The sequence below is a fragment of the Hyperolius riggenbachi genome, chromosome 1, assembly GCF_040937935.1.
Source record: "Hyperolius riggenbachi isolate aHypRig1 chromosome 1, aHypRig1.pri, whole genome shotgun sequence".
NCBI lineage: Eukaryota > Metazoa > Chordata > Amphibia > Anura > Hyperoliidae > Hyperolius > Hyperolius riggenbachi.
This window is the reverse complement of record NC_090646.1, coordinates 123593105-123614688: the sequence shown is the minus strand read 5'-3', so window position 1 is coordinate 123614688 and position 21584 is coordinate 123593105. Positions and strand designations below refer to the sequence as shown.

At 44.8% G+C, this 21584-nt stretch overlaps 1 protein-coding gene across 15 annotated transcripts in view; it reads left to right on the top strand.

Moving 5' to 3' along the window:
• The window catches only part of APBB2 (amyloid beta precursor protein binding family B member 2), a 487722-nt gene that overhangs the window by 23986 nt on the left and 442152 nt on the right, over nt 1–21584 (top strand). For 10 of the 15 annotated variants that reach the window (XM_068278493.1, XM_068278494.1, XM_068278495.1 and 7 more), the window contains one exon: nt 5680–5763. The exons of 2 other annotated variants lie outside the window; for them this stretch is intronic. The gene's annotated coding sequence lies outside the window, so the exon portion shown is untranslated. Of the gene's footprint in view, nt 1–5679; nt 5764–10796; nt 10893–11029; nt 11049–21584 lie in introns of those variants that run through there. 3 more of the 15 variants (XM_068278496.1, XM_068278499.1, XM_068278500.1) reach the window with 3 other exon arrangements.

Here is a 21584-nt window from a genome sequence, read left to right as displayed (position 1 = left end):
ATTGTTAAAATCGCACAAAAGTAAACATACCAGTGCGTTAGGGGACATCTCCTATTACCCTATGTCACAATTTCGCCGCTCCTCGCCGCATTAAAAGTGGTTAAAAACAGTTTTAAAAAGTTTGTTTGTAAACAAACAAAATGGCCACCAAAACAGGAAGTAGGTTGATGTACAGTATGTCCACACATAGAAAATACATCCATACACAAGCAGGCTGTATACACCCTTCCTTTTGAATCTCAAGAGATCATTTGTGTTTCTTTCCCCCTGCAGTTCTCATGCACTGAAGTTTCAGGCTGCTCGTTTCTTCCTGCAAACAGCTTTGCCTTTGTCTGTAATTCCTCAGTATGTGAAAGCCCAGCCAGCTCAGGGGACGATTTATCCAGCTTGTAAAAGATAAGAGAGAAGCTGCCCTAATCTAAATAATACACAGGCAGTGTGCATAGAGGGGCCTGAAAGGGGGAGTTCATAGCAGAACCACAACACTGAAGAACTTGGCAGCCTTCCAGACACAGGCTGACAAGTCTGACAGGGGAAAGATACATTGATTTATTACAGAGACTGTGATAGTAGAAAGTGCTGCAGTAAGCCAGAACACATCAGAATAGCTTTTGGAACTTGTAGGATGATAAAAAACAGGATGCAATTTTTGTTACGGAGTCTCTTTAAGAAGATCGATATTTCAAACCCTTATACTGTCATTAATCAGACCAGAGATCTTTATCGGAAACCTGCCATTCCCTTTCATAAAAAAAACCAATCTACATAGTGTTTATTGTACAAATCGATCACATGTGTGATATTAATTAGGTCCTCTGGTGGCAGTGATTCCACCAAAACAGTTATGACTTGTTGACAAGACAAGGGCCCTTTTACACTTAAAGCGTTGGCATGCGTTAGTACGTGTTGTTGTTTTTTTTTTTTTTTACTCCATAGCAGTGCATTGTGAAACAGCTTTCAGCTAAAATGCGTATAGTGGTAACTGAGCCATAGTAAAACATGGGCATTACTTTGAAAATCAGTAGTCTTTCAGTTATAACTGAGAGCAACTGATTAAAGGAATACTGTAGGGGGTCGAAGGAAAATGAGTTGAACTTACCTGGGGCTTCTAATGGTCCCCCACAGACATCATGTGCCCGCGCAGCCACTCACCGCTGCTCTGGCCCCGCCTCCGGTTCACTTCTGGAATTTCAGGCTTTAAAGTCTGAAAACCACTGCGCCTGCATTGCCGTGTCCTCGCTCCCGCTGATGTCACCAGGAGCGTACTACGCCATACTAGGCCTGCGCAGTACGCTCCTGGTGACATCAGTAGAAGCGAGGACACGGCAACGCAGGCGCAGTGGTTTTCATAGGATGTCTGCGGGGGCCATTAGAAGCCCTAGGTAAGTTCAACTCATTTTCCCCCGACCCCCCCCCCCCCTCCCCTGCAGTATTCCTTTAAGTGTAAAAGGACCCTTAGTTTCTACCTGACTCTGCTCTTGAATTGCTGCCTTCCTCGACCTCTAAGTGAATATAGACTACTCCTGTTTGTTGCGTACCCTGATCTGTTTGCTAGTTCTCTCACCCATGATTGCCTGACAGCTTGCCCTGACTCCTGATCTGTACCTAATTCAGCTTACTGGATGCTAAGTTCTACCTCCAGTCTTGTTTATTCTCACCAAGTGTGGACTTTTTCATTTTCACTGTATCTGGTGGGGCAATCCCAGGGGCTATGACCTGGTATTCACTTGCAGCAAAGTAGTTCACTCCTCATTAGGGTATTGGCCCATAGAGCCTTGTAGAACTATCATATGAAGACCCCCATCTGCTTAAAAGCTGTTGCCCTGCAAGAGCCCACTCTTACCACGGTAGCAATGTTCTAAAGGTTTCCTGAAAACATCACAGATTGACATCTAATATAAGGCGAGGATTGAGCCAAGGCATAGTTGATCCAATCCTCATATACACAAACCACAAAAACTTGGACTACCTATGCACAGCTCAATAACTTAGACCCTATGAAGGAAGGTGAATGTTCCTCTTATCACGTTTTCAATCCCACATTACCAATTGACCCATCGTCAAGAAATGCAAAGCAGATGCACTCCCTTTTTAGAAGCTCCTTCAGTAAGTCCTCCTATTACATTCCTCTCTGCTAAATACTTGTCGGCTATTCAAGCTGATCTGCTCTCTTAAATTATGGTTTCGACTGCTGCCTACTCTGCCAGTCCACAGCTAAGACTAATTAATCAATGTGGACTTCTGCATGAAAATACTTTTTTTTTGTCCTTAAAGCGAAATATAACCCTGCATTTCAACTTTGCTCTAAAACATTATTTACAGCATATTATATGCAACCAGCATATTTTTTTTTTACTAGACCAGCATTGGAAGGGTTAAACACAGAGGTTTAAAGTTCCATGGAGAGATATGCAGAAGTTCAGATAGATACATTTAACTAAATAGAATGTAACAAGTGAGAAATGTTACACACTCTTTGGCTGTCCTCCAGCTCCTTCTCAGTCAGAGAGAGTGAGTCACATGCCACACTTAGATACATTTATGTAAACAAAATGTATCTATGTCAGCTTCGGATGCGTCTGCAGTTCTCTCCAGGAACTCCCCTGTGTAACCCCTCCAATGCTGGTCTAGTAAAAAAAAAACATGCTGGTTGCATATCATATACTGTAAATAATGTTTTAGAGCAAAGTTGAAATGCAGGGTTATATTCCGCTTTAAGAATACTTGAGTTCTGGCATTTTAATACTGTCTGATGTACATTTGGCTGGGCATTTTGGTATGTTCAAGACTCTCAAGCTGGGAACACACTAGGCGTTGCGTGAAGCGAGCGCTTTCATTACAGCACAGGTAGATTTCGGCGCAGCTGCCGCCACCACCATAGGCTGTAATAGGAATTACAGCTATAGCAGCGCACACAGAGTAACTCCGGTGCTGTCAGAAGACGGAGCTGAAGTTACTTTTAACCTCCTGAGCAATAATCCCGAGCTGAGCTCGGGGTATGTCGCGCAGGAGGAGTTCTCAGGCCCTGGTGGGCCGATTTGCTAGCTGCGTGTAACTTCCGATCGCCGCCGATCCGCCGCCGTGCCGCGCAGCCTGCCAATAAGTGCCAGGCAGCGCTGATTGGTGGATCGGGACCCCCTCTGACGTCACGACGTCGGTGACGTCATCCCGCCCGGTCGCCATGGCGACCGGGGAAGCCCAGCAGGAAATCCCGTTCTGAACGGGATTTCCTGCTTACTCTGATCGCCGAAGGCGATCGGAGTGGGTGGGGGAATGCCGCTGGGCAGCGGCTATCATGTAGCTGCGCCCCCTCCTGGGCGATCTTATTGTATCGCCCAGAGGGTTAAAACACAATAATTCAGCTTCCAGCCAAATGATTTCATTCCCCACCATCCATGGCGGCCTGGAGCGTTTCTGCCTAGTGTGTTCCTACCTTCTATGTCCTCCAAGAACTTTTATGTAGCCATGATGATTACAAAATATATTGTTTCTTGCTTTGTATTTGTCTGTAGAAAGCAACCCAGAACTGCGCCTTGGTATGTTACTTAAAACACTGTCCCACTTCACCCCTGGAGTGTGACCCTCGATAACTTTGTTGTTCTACCTGATTCTAAGGATTTCAATTCGATCTTTGATTGTTGACCACCTTTCCAAAATGGCCAGTTTTGTCACTTCAAAAGTAACCCATCCTCTGCCACTTCTGTTGATCTGATGGCTCTGAGGGCCAGATTTGGCCTTTAGGCCAGAGTTTGACATGTGTGCTCTATATACTGATCGGACACCAGGCAGCAGCAGAAAGCACTGCTGCAGAGCTCAAACGCAATTGTTAGGGCCGGTGCACAACTAAAAGCGCTAGCGTAATCGCAAACACTCATCGCTTTCAGAAGTGTTTTTTCTAGACATGTGCCTGGCGATTTTCGAATCATGCCTAGCGATTGTTGGAGCGTTTTGGTGTAGCATTTTTTATTTATGGTTATAGTAGAAATGGACAACAAGTGTCAGCGCCAAGGCAGAAGGCGACCGCAGCCGAGAAGGACAATGTCCAAAAGTCCACACAAGCAATGAATATATAAAGTCAGCGCAGGTCTATAGTAATACAGCTTTTGTCATTTTCTGGTATACAGGATCTTTGAACGCAAAGGTAAATAAGCAAGGCTTATCCGATTCCAACAACCCACATTATAAGGTTGTAAACTAGTTTGATAGATGGTCCGCAGAACTTTCAAATGGTGTAGTTTCACCAGCGATGTTGCACACCACAGATTGCTCCGGAATATAGTAGATATCCTGAGGTCGCAGAGACTCACCAAAGGGGAGTCCAGTAGGATAGTGACATGAAAGAGATGTACGGCACATCTACGTGTAAACCGTTCGGAAAGACTGTCAAACTCTCACAACAGCTTGTTGCTGCTTGGTAACTGCTTACTGAGCGCACAATTTAGCTGCCCGTGGAAAAGGGCCCTTAAAGAGGAACTCCAGTGAAAATAATGTAATTTAAAAAAAAAGTGCTTCATTTTTTACAATAATTATGTATAAAGGATTTAGTCAGTTTTTGCCAATTGTAAAATCTTTCCTCTCTCTGATTTACATTCTGACATTTATCACATGGTGACATTTTTACTGCTGGCAGGTGATGTCACTGGAAGTAGCTGCTGCTTGCATTTTTGGCAGTTGGGAACAGCTGTTATTTTCCACAATGCAACAAGGCTCCCATGGTGATGTGATGTCAGTACCTCAGTGCTGTGAGGCGCTGACATTGCACTGTGGGAGGGGGTTTCACCACAAAATCAGCCATACAGAGCTACTGATTAAGATGAAGTTCAATTTTTAGTTATGGTTTCTCCTTAAAGTGTATCTGAAGGGAAAAAAGTGCCTCAAATTGGTACTTGCCTCAGTAGGGGGATAGTCCATAGGCTTCCCCAGTCCCCCTCACCTCCAGCAATCCAGCACTGGAAACCCAGAACCTTGTCAACAAGGGCTTTTTGTCAAGCATTTCCGCCAAGCCCAAGTGACTCTGGGCTACTGTGCAGTGCTTCGGTGCTCTTCACGGACAGGAGCTCCTTCACAAACTTCCAGAGGGTCCAGCACTAGATCTGTGGTCTGGAGGAGGACGTAGGAAGCCTCTGGAAGATTCTCACAGATTTCATTTAATAATATTGGCTACCATAGATGATAAAATCCCCACATTCTTTTGGCTGCACTATTTGCCTGCAAAGCGTTTTACAGATTGATGTTCCCCTTCCCATTTGTATTTTTGAGGGACTCTCCTTCTCTGGGATGGCCTTTTTCACAATCCTGTTACTAACCTGTTGCCATATAGCTACTTATTTGTGACTGGTCCCATCAGGACTTTTCATTTTAGCTTTACACCACTTTTTGTGTTTCCCCTGTTCCCTCTTTTTTTTTTTTTATGTTGCTTTAATCCTATTCAAAATGGCCATTTCTTTTTTCATAAACAAATAAACTTTCTCGGTTTCAACATTTGATATGTACTATTTGTAATTAAGTGCAAGGTTTAAGCGACTTGCAAATCGCTGCATTCTGTTTTTATCCACATTTTGCCAAGAATTGTAGGCTATTCTGTCATTTTATCCAACACTATTGGTGTCTGCAGTTAGAAATCAATACGTTTACTTATGTGTCCTCATCCAGTCAGTTATCTTTGTATTTTTATTCTAGTCAGCAGTGGAAGAAAAAGAAGCTATGAGAACATTGGTTTTATCCAGTTGCCCAGCAGTATGTGTTGTATAGTGCATTCATCAGGTAAGATGAATGTTTTTGTGTATAAATTTAAAGCGTGGATAGTCATTTAGATGCAAATTATCCTGAGTTGATGCAAGACTATACAATTTATCTGCAAAAAAAAAAAATCAAATTCTACCTTGACAGAATTCAATTGGTCCACTTAAAGGCCTCATAAATTTGCATACGGAATTTTCATAATATTGCCTCTACTTTACAAAGCAATTACAGATATAGCGGGTGATCTATCTAGGATATCTTGTCTTCAAGCTGAAAGAGATTAGATTCATTTCTGAAGGTGCCCTTACATCTAGCAATTGTGCAGCTTGTTTAACTTACTAATGTATGATTCAACCGGTTTTGGTCCGAAATCAGTCTAATGTAGCGATTGAGCAACATGTTTGGTATAGTGACAGTCAACATACTCAATGGACCCCGGCCACTGTCACCCCAAGTTTAAAATGTCCGAACAGCCCACCCCCGGTGCCCATACAGTGTAAATTCTCAGCTTACTCGCTGTTGCGACTCTCGGCCTTCTCTACTAACACCCCCGTATTGCACCAGACGCATGTGTGGCCTTACACGCCCCAAGATAACAACGGACACTGATGAGGCCAGTAGTTGCACCAGTGGGACTGGTAAGAATTTACACTGTATGGGCACTGGGGGTGACATTTACATTTGGGGGCAGGTGGCGGAGTCGGCGTCACTTGCCCAATTCCTGATAGATGTCAAGCTGATTTCTATCAAGAATTGGTCTGTGGTGTATGGGCAGGCAACAGGTCTCTCTCTGATCAGAGCAGGATCTCTCTCATGGTTGATCTGCCCATTCATCACTAAATGTATGGGCACCTTAACTTTTCATCCACTTGAAGCCCTGTAGCTGCTGGTTAATTTGCATGGAAATTTACAATTGAAACTCATTTCCACAATCCAAGTCCTCCAGCCATAGTTGTGAGAGAGAAGTTCAAATTTTTTAGCAGGGATAGTAACCATGGCTCCTAAAGGTGCCCCCCCTTTACGAATGGATGTGTTACTTTCTTTATGGCAGTGACAGCAGGCATCTCATTGATAATGGCTCTTCAATTGGTGAATGGGAACTTCACCCAGTGTATAGAATTATTAGAGGTTTAAAATATTCTAAAGTGTTTATTAACTGAAGTACAGTGGGGGCATTGCAGGAAGTGACAAGAGCGGTGGAACGCAGTGCGGGATCCAGGAAGTAGGTGAGTCATTGCTCTCCCCGCTGCCTGGCTGACCGTAATTAAATTTTGAGCAAAAAACTGGAGGGGGAGCACAGAAGGGGGAGCCCCAGGTGGGGGGGGGGGGTCCTGACCCCCCTTCCCAACTCTATGCTCGCTGCTCCCCCTTCCTGGCTGCTACCACCTCCAGCCCCCACCACACACACCTGGACTTGGCGCCGTCTGGGGAACCTGCCTCACCCCACCCAATGGGCGTCCCAGGGTTGGATACAAGGGATGACAGATGTAACAAGGTTATACAACATAGGACAGAGCTATACAAGGCAAACGGGGAACAAAATACATGATCATGCAATTTGAGTTGGTTAGCCATGTCTAGTAATACAAGTAAAAAGTGGTCATAGGAAAGGAGCACACGATCATGCAGACTACACTAGGAAAGGGAGGAGCCTGTCAGAGGCTTACAATCTAAGGGGAGGGGAGGTAGACACACTAGGTAGGGCTGAAGAATAAAGATGGCCACACATGTTTATTTTTTTATTCAATTCGACCAATCCGATCCAATTTTTGGTTGATCGGAAGTTATAACAATAACAATAATATTTATATAGCACTTTTCTCCCTGGGGACTCAAAGCGCTGTGACCCTGCATTATGCAGTCTCAAAGGCTCGGGAAAAGAGGTGAGTTTTTAGCCTTTTTTTTAAAGCTGTCCAGAGAAGGAGCCTCTCGTACTGATTGTGGAAGTGAGTTCCATAGAGTAGGGGCTGCATAGGAAAAGGCCCGAGCACCAAATGTTAAGTGTATCCTGGGAATAACCAGCTTCATCTTGTTGGCAGAGCGGAGGGTGCGTGAAGTTATGAAGAAATAATTAGATCAAACACACTTGTGTGCTCGAGATTGCTGCAATTTTGGGGGAAACAAAGATTGTAAATGTCAAAAAAGTTGGTTGGATAGAAAACCCTTCTGGCCTGGCAACCTTTCACTCAATAATCAACTTATAATCATGTTGCATTTTCATAGAATAAACGCACTTAATTGTGCTACAGACACTCAATGATTAATGTTTATTAATTAGAAATATAAAACAAGTACAATACAGTTACATTGTATGATAAAGCTACAAAAAAACACAATTCTATATATATTATTTTCATATTACATACCATAGTGTACTTTTTCCATCTTTTCATTATATACATATACACACTCACACTTTCCTAATTGTATCTTTTTTGTTGTTTATACAAAAAAGTTTGGTATCTACTGAATAGTTAGGGCTCGTTTCCACTATCGCGAATCTGCATGCGTCCAACGCATGCAGATCCGCACATGTAATGCAAGTGGATGGGCCTGTTTCCACTGTAGCGTTGTTGAGGTGCGTTTTTTTCAGCGTGAAAAAAACGCACAAAAGAGCCAACGATTTCGCCTGCGTCGGGAATCCGTGCGAATCGCCGCTAATGTATTTAATAGTAAAAACGCATGCGTTTGTTACATGCGTTTTTACCCGCGATTTCGCGTGCGATTTCGCACCTTTTTCAATTTTATTTAGCCCTGGCAGTGTCATGGTTAATTTCGCATGGCACCCTGCCATGCGAAATCGCAGGCGAAATCGCGGGTAAAAACGCATGTGGAAACGCATCCGCATGCGTTTTTACAAGCGTCGGAATGCGGCCGAAATCGCGTCGCAACAGTGGAAACAAGCCCTTATAAGCAATTTATTCTGGTTAAATACAATTTGACAATACTGTACATCACACACCATATAATTCTTGGAAAAGTTGGTCTGCATTTTCCAGCATGTCCAATCTCAAAAAAATCAAGAAAAACAGGAAATCGGATGGGATTGAAAAAAAAAAAAAGAAAAAAATTACATTTTTTGCTACAACTGATCACTCTAATTGAATTGGGGTTAAATCAAACAAAATTTGTAAAATGTGTGGCCACCTTAAGTATTCAGCAGAGAGTTACTGCATAGTAGCGGGTGGACAACAAGATAAACCAGGAGCGCTCTATGGTGCATTAATGTTTTATTGCTGTTAAAATAGCACTTACAAGATGTAAATGCTATAAAAGCATATCGCCCAACATCCGGGCTGTGAGGATTCCCTTTCTCCCTCTCCTTCCTCCAATTCCCAATTGCTCAGGACGTTCTTGATTCCCACCGGTCAGCAGTGGCAACCTACACAAAGCTGGCGAATTGCTGGCCACGGTGCATGCGTGGCCCCAGAGCCATGCGCACCCTTATCATGCTTCCATGGCTAGATGCGTTCTGCGCATGCACAGTACGCAAGGCTCTGTATTGCGCAGTAGCCGGTGACAGGCTAACTTTGTGGGGGTTGCCACTGCTGGCCTGTGCGTCGTGGGCACAGGACAACTCCAGGGGGCTGCAAGAAGCCCCAGGTAAGTTTAAAGGGACTCCGAGCTCAGCAAAAAAAGTAAAGTTGTACTCACCAGGGTCTTTCTCCAGCCCAGTGCTGGTCGGGAGGTCCCACGCCGGCGTCCTGGCTCCTCTCCTTCACCCCGCTCCGGTATGGCTGACAGGCCGCAGCCCGGGCGACACTCGGTGGAGTGTCGGGCTGCAGCTTCCGCGTATGACGCGGATTACGTCACACGCCGGCCGCCTCGCGTCATCACGGCGGCCGGCGTGAAAGTACTGCGCATGCGCGCTTTAATCGCGCATGCGCAGTACTTTCACGCCGGCCGCCGTGATGACGCGAGGCGGCCGGCGTGTGACGTAATCCGCGTCATACGCGGAAGCTGCAGCCCGACACTCCACCGAGTGTCGCCCGGGCTGCGGCCTGTCAGCCATACCGGAGCGGGGTGAAGGAGAGGAGCCAGGACGCCGGCGTGGGACCTCCCGACCAGCACTGGGCTGGAGAAAGACCCTGGTGAGTACAACTTTACTTTTTTCGCTGAGCTCGGAGTCCCTTTAAATCTTTTCTTTTTTTTAATTTTTTTTCTTTTTTTACTTAAATATTCCTTTAAGCAATGGCCATTGGAGGGCCGGAGGTTTATATGCTTTTTAAATAAAAACAAAGGTACTGATGTAAAATAGAGTGACAGAAATAGAAATACATAGTAATAGAGAAATAAAGAAATACTGTACATAGATAATAATAAATAATACACTTGAGGAGTAGTCCCTTCAAGGATATATCTGAGAGAGGGTAACGGTGCAGACTCATTCTTTCTTACCTATTTTTTTTTTTTAGTACTTTGTCACTTGCAATATGACGATTATTTTGTACATAAGATGGGGCCACGTTCAGGGCTGTGGAGTCGGAGCAATTTTGTATACCTGGAGTCAGAGTTGGAGGTTTATAAACTTCGGAGTCGGGCGTTAGACGATTTTTGTACCAAATCCACAGCCCTGGTAAGTATTGGACTAAGGAGTTAGAGCCATTTTGGGTTCCTGGAGTCGGAGTCGGTGGTTTCATAAACGGAGGAGTCGAAGTTGGAGTCGGATGATTTTTGTACAGACTCCACAGCCCTGGCCACGTTACTGGATTGTGAATATTAATCATGTTAAAATACTACACCTAATAAGGTGTTTGTTGTGTAGACATACTTCATCTGGGAGGTAAAATGGTCCATTCAGAAAAATATTGAGGATTTTCTACATCTAGGCACAGAATCTGATTCTGATTCTCTGATTCTGATCATTTTCTAAATTCTGTTCTCATGCTCTGTGCTATGCCTCTGATGGGCAGCAGATGGGGCTAGCAGCCTTCCACAGATAAGGTAACTTTCCATTCATTCCATAGAAGAAGTAGGGAAGAGGGAAGGAGGGGCTGGGAATTATTTCCTGAGTTGAGAGCTGTGAGCTGGAATTAGCTTCCGGCTGCTGAGACTGGTGCTTCTTGCATGGGGGAGAGTGTGAACAGGCTAGCAGGCAGCCAGCACTGGATGGAGCAGTGACAGCAGCACTCTCACACACACACACACAAGTAAGTGAGCTGGGATTGCCTTGAACTTAAAGCTGATGAGCATTATCTGTGGCTCTGGAAAGCGTGCTATATATTGTATACATTTGGATTGCACAGACTTGTCATAGAGATAAGGAGCCAGGTTGTGGAATGCAGCAGCCTAGCTGTGGGGTCTGGGTAAGCACAGTACCCACTATTACACATATTGTTTTGCCAGGCTTAGAGTCAGAATGTTGTGCCATTTGTTGCCTGCTTTCATTCATTTTTATTGTGTTTAACACAAACTTCTCTGCATTGCTTCTAGCTGAGTCTTGAGAGTGGATTTGTACTGAACTAATGATAACCGTGATACATATGCAGTAATGTAAGCAGTGGTTCCTGCAGTAGCTTGTGCTATGGTGTGCCTTTAGCCGTATTTCACAGAATTGTCATTAGATGTGTTGAGAGTGGATTTGTACTGAACTAATGAGAACCGAGATACATATGCAGTAATGTAAGCAGTGTCTGCGGGTTCCTGTAGTAGCTTGTAATATGGTGTGCCTTTAGCTGTATTTCACAGAATTGTCATTAGATGTGATTGTGTGTGTGATCAGCTGTGTGTGTATCCAGGCTGATCAGCTGCAGTATAGTGGGTACCTGCAGTGATTCTCGCTGATGTATGAGCCTATAGAGCCAGTTCTGCAGTCACTGATCCCTTCTCAGCACTGGCTTCCTCCGCCAGCATTTTCCTGCCTGGCTGCTGAAGCCGTCTTTACAAGCAAGCTGAATGTTCTCTGGCAGAAATGTATGGCCCCAGGGCTGGGAGCATGAAAGCAATACACGCTTTCTTAAAAGGAAGTCTCTTTGCCTTCAACATCTAAACCAGCATCTCCTCTGAACACCTTTTCATGTAGAGATGTGAAAAGCAAGATTAAGCTTGGTGCTAAAAGCTGTGTAATATCAGAGCCCTGTCTATAAAGAGAACACATGAGATCCATCAGTGAAATGAAACATATTCCGGGAATGTCCTTGATAGGTGACATCTAGGGGTAGGTGATGTCATTATAGCACGAAACAAATCCTGATTGAGCAGGAGGGTGGGGATCAGATATGGAATGAGGCTTTACCGTGATTGAATGTGGGAGCTGTGACGTGATCTGCATTTCAGTATTCATTATGCATTGATTATATCTAATGTGTCTGAACCGGTGGCCCTGTGAAGGGTGATCTGCTTGCCGCTCGCTGACCAGCATCACACTGCAGATATAATATTTCAGCCCAGCAGAGGGGAAAGGTAGCATGATAAATAAATGTAACAGGTTATGATGTAGCAGTGGTGAGCGTTCCCGCCTGAGAGTGCACATTATCCTGCCTGCTGCTGCTGCTGCTGCACACTGTGTGTGAGGCCTCCGGAAAGCTGAGCTTATACAGACTGTGTCACTGGTGCACACATTTACTGATGACACTTCTGTCTGGCCGGCCAGCCTGTCCTGTCTCAGAGAGACCATAGGGCAGGAGGTGCAGCACAACCCTTCACAATCACCCTCTTACCATTATAACCGCACATCCTACTGGTGGAAAGACTCGATATTCTATCATATTTTTAGATGGCCATCAATAAAGAAAAAGTCCAGAACATGCCTTTATATATGACAATTTAGCATTGTTTGCTTCTTGTAAGTCATAAGGCGATATTTTCTTTCTTTTCCTGTCTCTGTCTGGAATTCATCTTGAGCTTTGCTATTGCAGGAAGCTGTTAATTCAATTGCTTTTCATGTTGAGGATGTGTTGGATGGGTACAGGCTGCTGTTCAGGCGGACTTGATGTGCAGCACTGGAGAGTCTGATATCAGTGACAAGGCGCATTGCCAAGTCATTTCAGATATATAGTCTCATACCCTGAGGGGAATCGCATAGCTCACAGTCTAGATACACAAACAATTATTAATCCTTGTGTAGTAGGTTAGATGCATGATTTGTCATGATAGGATGGTTATCATGTGAAACTCTGGTTAGATCAGCATTTTGAATCAGTCATGGCTTTCTTGATCTTTGGTCTTCCTCTTTTAAATCCAGTTATCAGCAAAACCACCTACTTAAAGGAATCCTGAAGTGAAAGGGATGTGAAGGCTGCCATATTTATTTCTTTTTAAACAATACCAGTTGCCTGATAGTCCTGATGATCTCTCTGGTTGCAGAAGTGTCTGAATCTTCAAACACCTGAAACTTGCGGCAAATCCAGTCAGACTTGTCAAACATCTGATCTGCATGCTTGTTCAGGGTCTGTGGCTTGAAGTATTAGAGGCAATGGATCAGCAGGGCAGCCAAACAATGTGCATTGTTTAAAAGGAAATAAATATGGCAGCCTCCATATCCCTCTCACTTCAGGTGTCCTTTAGTTACTTCGGAGGTCCTCCATGCGCCACAAAAACAGCTCTGATCTCCCAAGACATGAGCTCAGCAATATCACTGGACATGTCCTGGGTATGTGGTGGGACCAAGATGTTTAGCTTAAGATTCTAGGTCCTGAAAGTTGGACCCGTATTGGACCTGACTTGTTTCACCAACACATCCCACAGATAAATGACACATATGCATCTTTTTGGTCCTCCTCTCCATCTTGATGCTGTGCCAATCACTTAACTCAGTTGGAGCAAGGACAAATTCTGTGTCTTCTTTGCTCTTTGATTGCACTCCCAAATTGCTGTACACAGCTGCTGAAGCTGGGAACATTCTGGGCAAATGCAGGGAGTTCCTGACTTGTGAACGCCTGCCAATAAAAACCTCCAACCTGCAGCAATGTCAGGGACTCCCTGTACTGTGCACATGCAAAGGGGGACACAAAGGGGCATAGAGAAGGGCACAAAGGGGCATAGAAGACAGGCAGACACAAGGAGGACAGAGGTGGACACAAGTGGGACAGAGGAGGACGCAGTGAGATACAAGAAGTACAAGGAGGCATGAGGTACTAAGGGAGCATAATCCACAAGATGCTTCTTCACGATGGATGCACCAGGTTTGGGATATATATTGTTCCTCCAGTTTTGTCCTCTAAACAATCTTATGGTCAGGAGCGTCTTATAGTCTGAAAAATATGGATTTTTATAAAAAGCAAATGTTGATTTTTTTTTTTTTTAATCTAGATAATGATGTGACAACTTCACTGATAGCAAGTAGCAGACTTTTTTCTCACTGTACTGCTGAACAGGATTTGAGGCATTTATGACTGTTCTCAGCTTTACTGTGATCTGGTGAGGAAATTGTGATAGCAGTAAGGAATTAGGTGGGGTTTTCTTTAATATTTTTTTTTATTTAATAATGATTGTATGTTATGCCAAGCTGTAATTCTATTTATACTTTCAGAGTAATAAGATCTGATATTCTCAGGAAGTTCTGTTTGTCCTCATCTAGGGAGAGCTATGCAGCAGCACCCCATTCACAGAGTTGGAGGTGTTGGATTACATGACCAGATTTTTTGATTCGGAATTTTAACTGAACCCTTATTTGACACACATCATTATGACGGCTATGCATGTTGTAATACACACGTTGTAACATGAGTGTAACACAATGCACACATCCCCACTGACAATACGTACATATTTATAGAGCCCCAATCGATTACAATAGTGCCTAGGTTCTCAACACATGATACACATAACTGAGGGTACTTGGATTGGGTTCATAGGGTACTTGAACTTTTCATAGTCTTAATATGAGTTTGGGGAATTAAAAAAAATTATAGACCATGTATAAATTGGCTGATGGTGTAATGGTTAAGGGCTCTGCCTCTGACACAGGAGACCAGGGTTCCAATCTCGGCTCTGCCTGTTCAGTAAGCCAGCACTAATTCAGTAGGAGACCTTTGGCAAGTCTCCCTTACACTGCTACTGCCAATAGAGCGCGCCCTAGTGGCTGCTGCTCTGCTCTGGCGCTTTGAGTCCGCAAGGAGAAAAGCGCAATATAAATGTTATTTGTCTTGTCTTTGTCTAAATAAGCTTGACCAAGTATTTGTAAAAGCATTTATACACAAGTATGGAGTATTCCCAATAAATATGTATGTGTGAAGGGGTACTTTGGGGGGGGGGGGGGGGGGGGATGTGTTTACAATAGGCGGTACTTGGCACACACTATCTTTCAAAAAGAGGTACATGCTGTATGATTTCTTACTTAACTATCCATTGGGGAATGACAAACCAAACCTAATGTCTAATAATCTAATGTTGAGAGACCGACAGGTCTTTGGGGAGTTTGATAGGCCACTGTTAAGAAACATAAGAGGAAAGTCCCCAGATTCATCCCCACAGACAAGAATGTCAAGTCGTTAGTTGCTGTTTGGCTGATTTGTGTTAGGAAACTATTTTCAGATGGTATTGTTTCTCCCTGATAAGCCTGTGCTAGAGCTGTCTGTGACTCTCTGCTGCCCTTTTACTACAGTAAGAGGAACTCACAGCCATTCCTAGCATTTCTTCATGTAGCTCAACTAATGGCCCATACACACGGTCTACAACTGTCGCCGCAACCACGTGGCACGTGTTGTGGCGTCAGGTCGCCAGTGTGTATGACGGGCGCGCCCCGAACCATCGCTACTCAGAGCTGTCGCCTGCAACAGCTGTCGCCGCAACTTCGACACAACTGTCGCTAGTCCACCGTGTGTATGCGGACTAGCGACAGCAACTCTATACACAATGTATGGAGCTTCCGGCGGGGGGGAGGAACCTTCGGCGACAGCTTCCGCCGCATCTCTGTCCCTCTGTGCTCCGAGTGTACGGCTGTTGCACAGAGGGACCTGGCGACGAGCTGTCGCTCCTTTTTCTTTTTTCTGGCAACTGGCAACATTTTTGCCTCGTGAGTACGAGGCTTAAGGGCTGGTTTAGACAGGCATTAGAACCAGCCTTGCGGCTTCTCGCTCACATGCTTTTCTGCCCACGAGCAAAAATGCATTGGCAACCTTTGGTGGTGCTTCCTATCATTCGGCAAATATGTTGGATTTTGACATTCACAGAGGGACATGGAAGAACCACTGTTAGTCCACCATCCAGGATGAAACGAGATGACGGGAAACATCGAGATCAAGCATAGCATTTGTGCAAACAATGGTAAAAGCCGGCACTGGCGGCTGTCCATTTATTTGGATGAACGGTACTGGCGGCTGTCCATTCATTTGAATGGACAACGCTTAAGCAGCGAGCACCATTGCCCTAACAAACTGGCCCTAACAAATCAGGTGCCTTAAAGCTGCTTTCACAGTGGGACGTTACATGCGCACGTTAGAGCAGCCTGTAACGGAGCCCACCGCACAGTAATGAAAAATCAGTGGGCTGTTCACAGTGCCCACGTTGCGTTACAGTGTAACGCTGCACGTTATACTGGGCTTTAGCTGCTAGACTGCTTGCACATGCTCAGTGACTAGCCACATGGCTAATTAATGTTCACTGCACTGTGGTGACCTAACCTGGACTCGGTGTTGTCCGGATCATGAATGAATCGTTCATTTGATCCAGATCTTTTTTGTGAGTCGAATCATCCGGATCGTCACAATGAACGATTCGGTTCACAGTGGATGTCTGTCTGGAAGAAACAGGAACATACAGAATGTACAGTGCAGGGAAAGTCCTGTCCTGCTAGTCATTTCACCCCCAGTCTGCTTCCCTAGTAAAATGAATCAAATGATTCGATTCAAAGATCCGGATCTTTCCAATGATCCGATTCCAATAATCCGAATCCATGAAAAGATCCGGACTTCTCATCACTATCCTGGAGCGGCTGTTCTATCAGTATAGATAGAACGAAAACAGGCACCAACGCAGCTCAATCTGACGTCCAACTTCACTACCACCATGCGTTGTGTTAGGAGGACCTTATGCGATCTTAACCTTCCCTAAAACGCAACGTCTTGGCGTGAAAGAGGCCTGAAGGTAATTTAATAATAACTTCACGTTATTAAGTCAGATTATGCATATTCTCTAAATTGCATAACAAGTTTACTTTCATAAAAGTAATTGTGTTGATATTTTTCTTCTGTAGTGCAGTTTTTCCTAGTACAGTAATATAACATGACCCACAGTACTTGAGTACTGCGAGTGTTGCATCGGTAATGCGCATTAGTAACACCGTTACTGTAGCAACACTCGTGTTACTCGAGTACTGGGGTTTGCGCTAATAGCGAAACTTGCAGTAACCTGATACTGGTAGTAACAATAAAATTGCCTAGCGCTGTCTGCCCACAGAATTATTACCGCAGCTTTGTGCATCAACCCCCAAGAGAGATATTGTAGGTGCTACAGCATCTTTTATGGGACACGATTCTTAACCACTTAACGACCACCTAACGCCGATAGGCGTCGGCGGGTCGTTAGTGGTATAGCATGGAAACGGCCGCTCGAGTGGCCTTTCCATGGCAGTTCACGGAGGGTGTCTCCGTGAACAGCCAGAGAGTCGCCGATCGCGGCTCGCCGGCAAAATGTAAACACGCGGGGAAGAAATCCCCGCTGTTTACATCATACGGCGCTGCGGAGGGAAAGCTGGGGAGGGCGGAAAGCGCTGCGGAGGGGGGGGCTTTGAAGAGCCCCCCCGGAAAGTGCGGGTAGCCGGCAGCGATCAGACCCCCCCAGCAGGACATCCCCCTAGTGGGGAAAAAAGGGGGGAAGTCTGATCGCCCTGGCTATTTCCTGATCGGTGCTGCGGGCTGGAAAGTCCACGCAGCACCGATCAGAAGAAAATCCCCTGGTCCTTAACCTCCTTAGCGGTAACCCCGTGTGTGACACGGGGTAAGCCGCCGGAGGGTGCCGCTCAGGCCCTGCTGGGCCGATTTACATAATTTTTTTTTTGCTGGACGCAGCTAGCACTGTGCTAGCTGCACCAGCACCCCGATCGCCGCCGCGCGCCTGATCGCCGCTATCCGGTGCGGCGCGCCCCCCCCCCCCCCCCCCCAGACCCCTGCGCTGCCTGGCCAATCAGTGCCAGGCAGCGCCAAGGGGTGGATCGGGTCTCCCAATGACGTCCCGACGTCGGTGACATCATTCCGCCCCGTCGCCATGGCGACGGGGGAAGCCCTCCAGGAAATCCCGTTCTTTGAACGGGATTTCCTGATCGCCGGAGGCGATCGGCGGGGCTGGGGGGATGCCGCTGAGCAGCGGCTATCATGTAGCGAGCCCTCGGCTCGCTACATGATTTAAAAAAAAAAAAATTAAAAAAAAACTGCTGCGCTGCCCCCTGGCGGTATTTTTCATACCTCCAAGGGGGTTAAGTGGTTAAACCCCCAAACAACAGGCATATTACTTGGCCACTATTAGAGGGTCGTGCTTACCTTGCTGGAATACACTGGCACCATCACATGATAAATACAAAATAATTATTTGTTGTTTAGTTGAGAAAATTACATTTGTACATTTATCATCTGTAATTATAGAAAGCCCAGCATTGAAGCCCCTGCTGCAGAAAGTGCCTGTGTGAGCGGTTTCTCCATTACACAAGACCTGTAGACCTGCAGTTAAAAGGCTTCTAATCATTTCACAAGCCAAAAATATCTGTATTCTAGCTCAGTAGCTGGACGTATTTTCTGTGAAATGTACGACCTAGATTTTTCTACAACGTGGCACTGAGTGAGCTTCTTTTCCATCTTGGATAATTATTTGATTCCAGCAGGAAATTAGGAGGATGATTAAATCCAGTGGCTGTGGCTGCAGAATCAAGAATCAAGAGTGCTGGAAAATCTACACAGCCTGCAACATAATGCTGGGCTCTAATACATCTGCCTCTACACAGCCTGCAAAATAATGCTGGTCTATAATACATCTGCCTCTACACAGCCTGCAATATAATGCTGGTCTCCAATACATCTGCCTCTACACAGCCTGCAAAATAATGCTGGTCTCCAATACATCTGCCTCTACACAGCCTGCAATATAATGCTGGTCTCCAATACATCTGCCTCTACACAGCCTGCAATATAATGCTGGTCTCCAATACATCTGCCTCTACACAGCCTGCAATATAATGCTGGTCTCCAATACATCTGCCTCTACACAGCCTGCAATATAATGCTGGTCTCCAATACATCTGCCTCTACACAGCCTGCAATATAATGCTGGTCTCCAATACATCTGCCTCTACACAGCCTGCAATATAATGCTGGTCTCCAATACATCTGCCTCTACACAGCCTGCAATATAATGCTGGTCTCCAATACATCTGCCTCTACACAGCCTGCAATATAATGCTGGTCTCCAATACATCTGCCTCTGCACAGCCTGCAATATAATGCTGGTCTCCAATACATCTGCCTCTACACAGCCTGCAACATAATGCTGGTCTCCAATACATCTGCCTCTACACAGCCTGCAATAGAATGCTGGTCTCCAATACATCTGTCTCTACACAGCCTGCAATATAATGCTGGTCTTCAATACATCTGCCTCTACACAGCCTGTAAAATAATGTTGGTCTCCAATACATCTGCCTCTACACAGCCTGCAATAGAATGCTGGTCTCCAATACATCTGCCTCTACACAGCCTGCAATATAATGCTGGTCTTCAATACATCTGCCTCTACACAGCCTGTAAAATAATGTTGGTCTCCAATACATCTGCCTCTACACAGCCTGCAATATAATGCTGGTCTCCAATACATCTGCCTCTACACAGCCTGCAATATAATGCTGGTCTCCAATACATCTGCCTCTACACAGCCTGTAAAATAATGTTGGTCTCCAATACATCTGCCTTCTTGCCAAGAAGCATTCTAATTTGCAACTGTTCAATCTATTAAACTGATACTGTGCAGATGTATCAAACCTGGAGAATTAAAGCAAATTTGGCACAGAACAGGTGCATGAATGGAGTAAAAGGTGAGGGGCCAATCAAAATCCTTTATTTGGACATCTCCATTGTTGCACCAGCTCTGATCTAGGTTTCCTTGCCATAGTTTTCATATATCTACCCCAATGTTATAATACACTGCTTTTCCCCCCCTAATTCTGCACACTTATTACAATTTTAAAGACTTGAAACCTGTGAAGGAAAGATTGATCTCTGTCACAAGATAAGTGTAGACAAGTTCTTTAGTGTATTCTCCCAGCAGCTCTCTCTCTTCAGCTGCTCATTAACCATTTCTGCCACCCGGACGTGATGCTCACATCCAGGCGGCTGCTCTGCTGCGGTACCGCGCTTCAGTGCGTGCCCACGTGCTGTCACCCGGCAGCCCTGGGATCAGTGAACGGGAACATGGTTCCCGATCACCGATCCGTGTCCCCAGCAGAAAAACCGAAGCGTTCTTACTAGAGGCTTCAGTCTTTCTGCAATAAAATGTTCCCCATCCTCCTTGTGCTTCCGGTTGCTGAGAAGCACAAGGAGAAAAAAAAAACTCAAGGTGGCCATCTTGTGGCCAAATAGTAAAACTACATGGTATAGATTAATAAATTGTGTTAAGAAGTGATAAAGTGGTTAGCGAATGAATGGGAGGTGAAAATTGCTCTGATGCATAAGGTGAAAAATCCCCATGGGCTGAAAGTTAATGATACAATCTTGGATGTAATGTGAGGGACTCCCTAAAGTATCCATTTAAAGTGTAGCCCTTCTATTGCATAGATTTTTTACAATCTAGATTGTATCATTGATGGGCACCTGAAAGAGGGACTGTAGTGAAAATAACATAATGAATAAAACTGATTATTTTTTACAATATTAATTTATAGATTATTTAGTCAGTGTTTGCCCATTGTAAAATCTTTCCTCACCTTGATTTACATTCTGAAATGTATCGCAGGCAGTGACATCTTTAGCTCTGCCAGGTGATCTGTATGGTATTCATTTACTGAGAGTTCTATACGCAGAGGGAGATATTGCTTGCTTGGCAATTGGAAAAGCTGTTATTTCCCACAATACAAGGAAATTCACAGACAGCAAACTGTCAGGACCATGGTTGTGACATCACACTGTGGGAGGGATTTCACCACAATATCAACCACACAGACCCCCCCTGATGATCTATTTGAAAAATAATCTATTTGAGAAAAGGTAAAGATTTTTCGCGGGAAAGGGCGTATCAGCTACCGATTGGGATGAAGTTTAATCCTTCATTAAAGGACAACTGAAGTGAGAGGTACATGGATGCTGCCATATTTCTTTCTTTTTAAACAATACCAGTTGCATGGCTAATCTGCTGAACCTCTGCCTCTAATTCTTTTTAGCCATAGACTCTGAACAAGCATGCAGCAGATCGGGTGTTTCTGACATTGTCAGATCTAACAAGATTAGCTGCGTGCTTGTTTCTGGTGTAATTCACACACTACTGAGCCAAATAGACTAGCAGGGCTGCCAAGCAACTGGTATTGTTTAAAAGGAAATAAAAATGGCAGCCTCTATATTTTTCTCACTTCAGTTATCCTTTAAAGTTCCTCTTTATATGACATGGCATTCTGTGACCCTATACACTGTTGCTATCTATACTTCCACCAGCGCATTCATTCAGATGCACAGACTAGATTAAACCAAAGCTTACAGTCCTCTGCAGTGGACTCCCGGGCTGGAGCTTTGTCTACAGTCACATTCACACCCATGGAGATGAGTATGAACTGTTCACTGCCAGGTTTTTATCTGAACCCAGAGTTCCACTGTAAACTTAAACCTTTGGTAAAAAAACAAAACGGCCATAACCTCAGGTTATATGAATTTTCAAAAACAGGACAATCAACAAGACTTCTTGTTGATGGGCCAAGTATTTCTGAATCATTT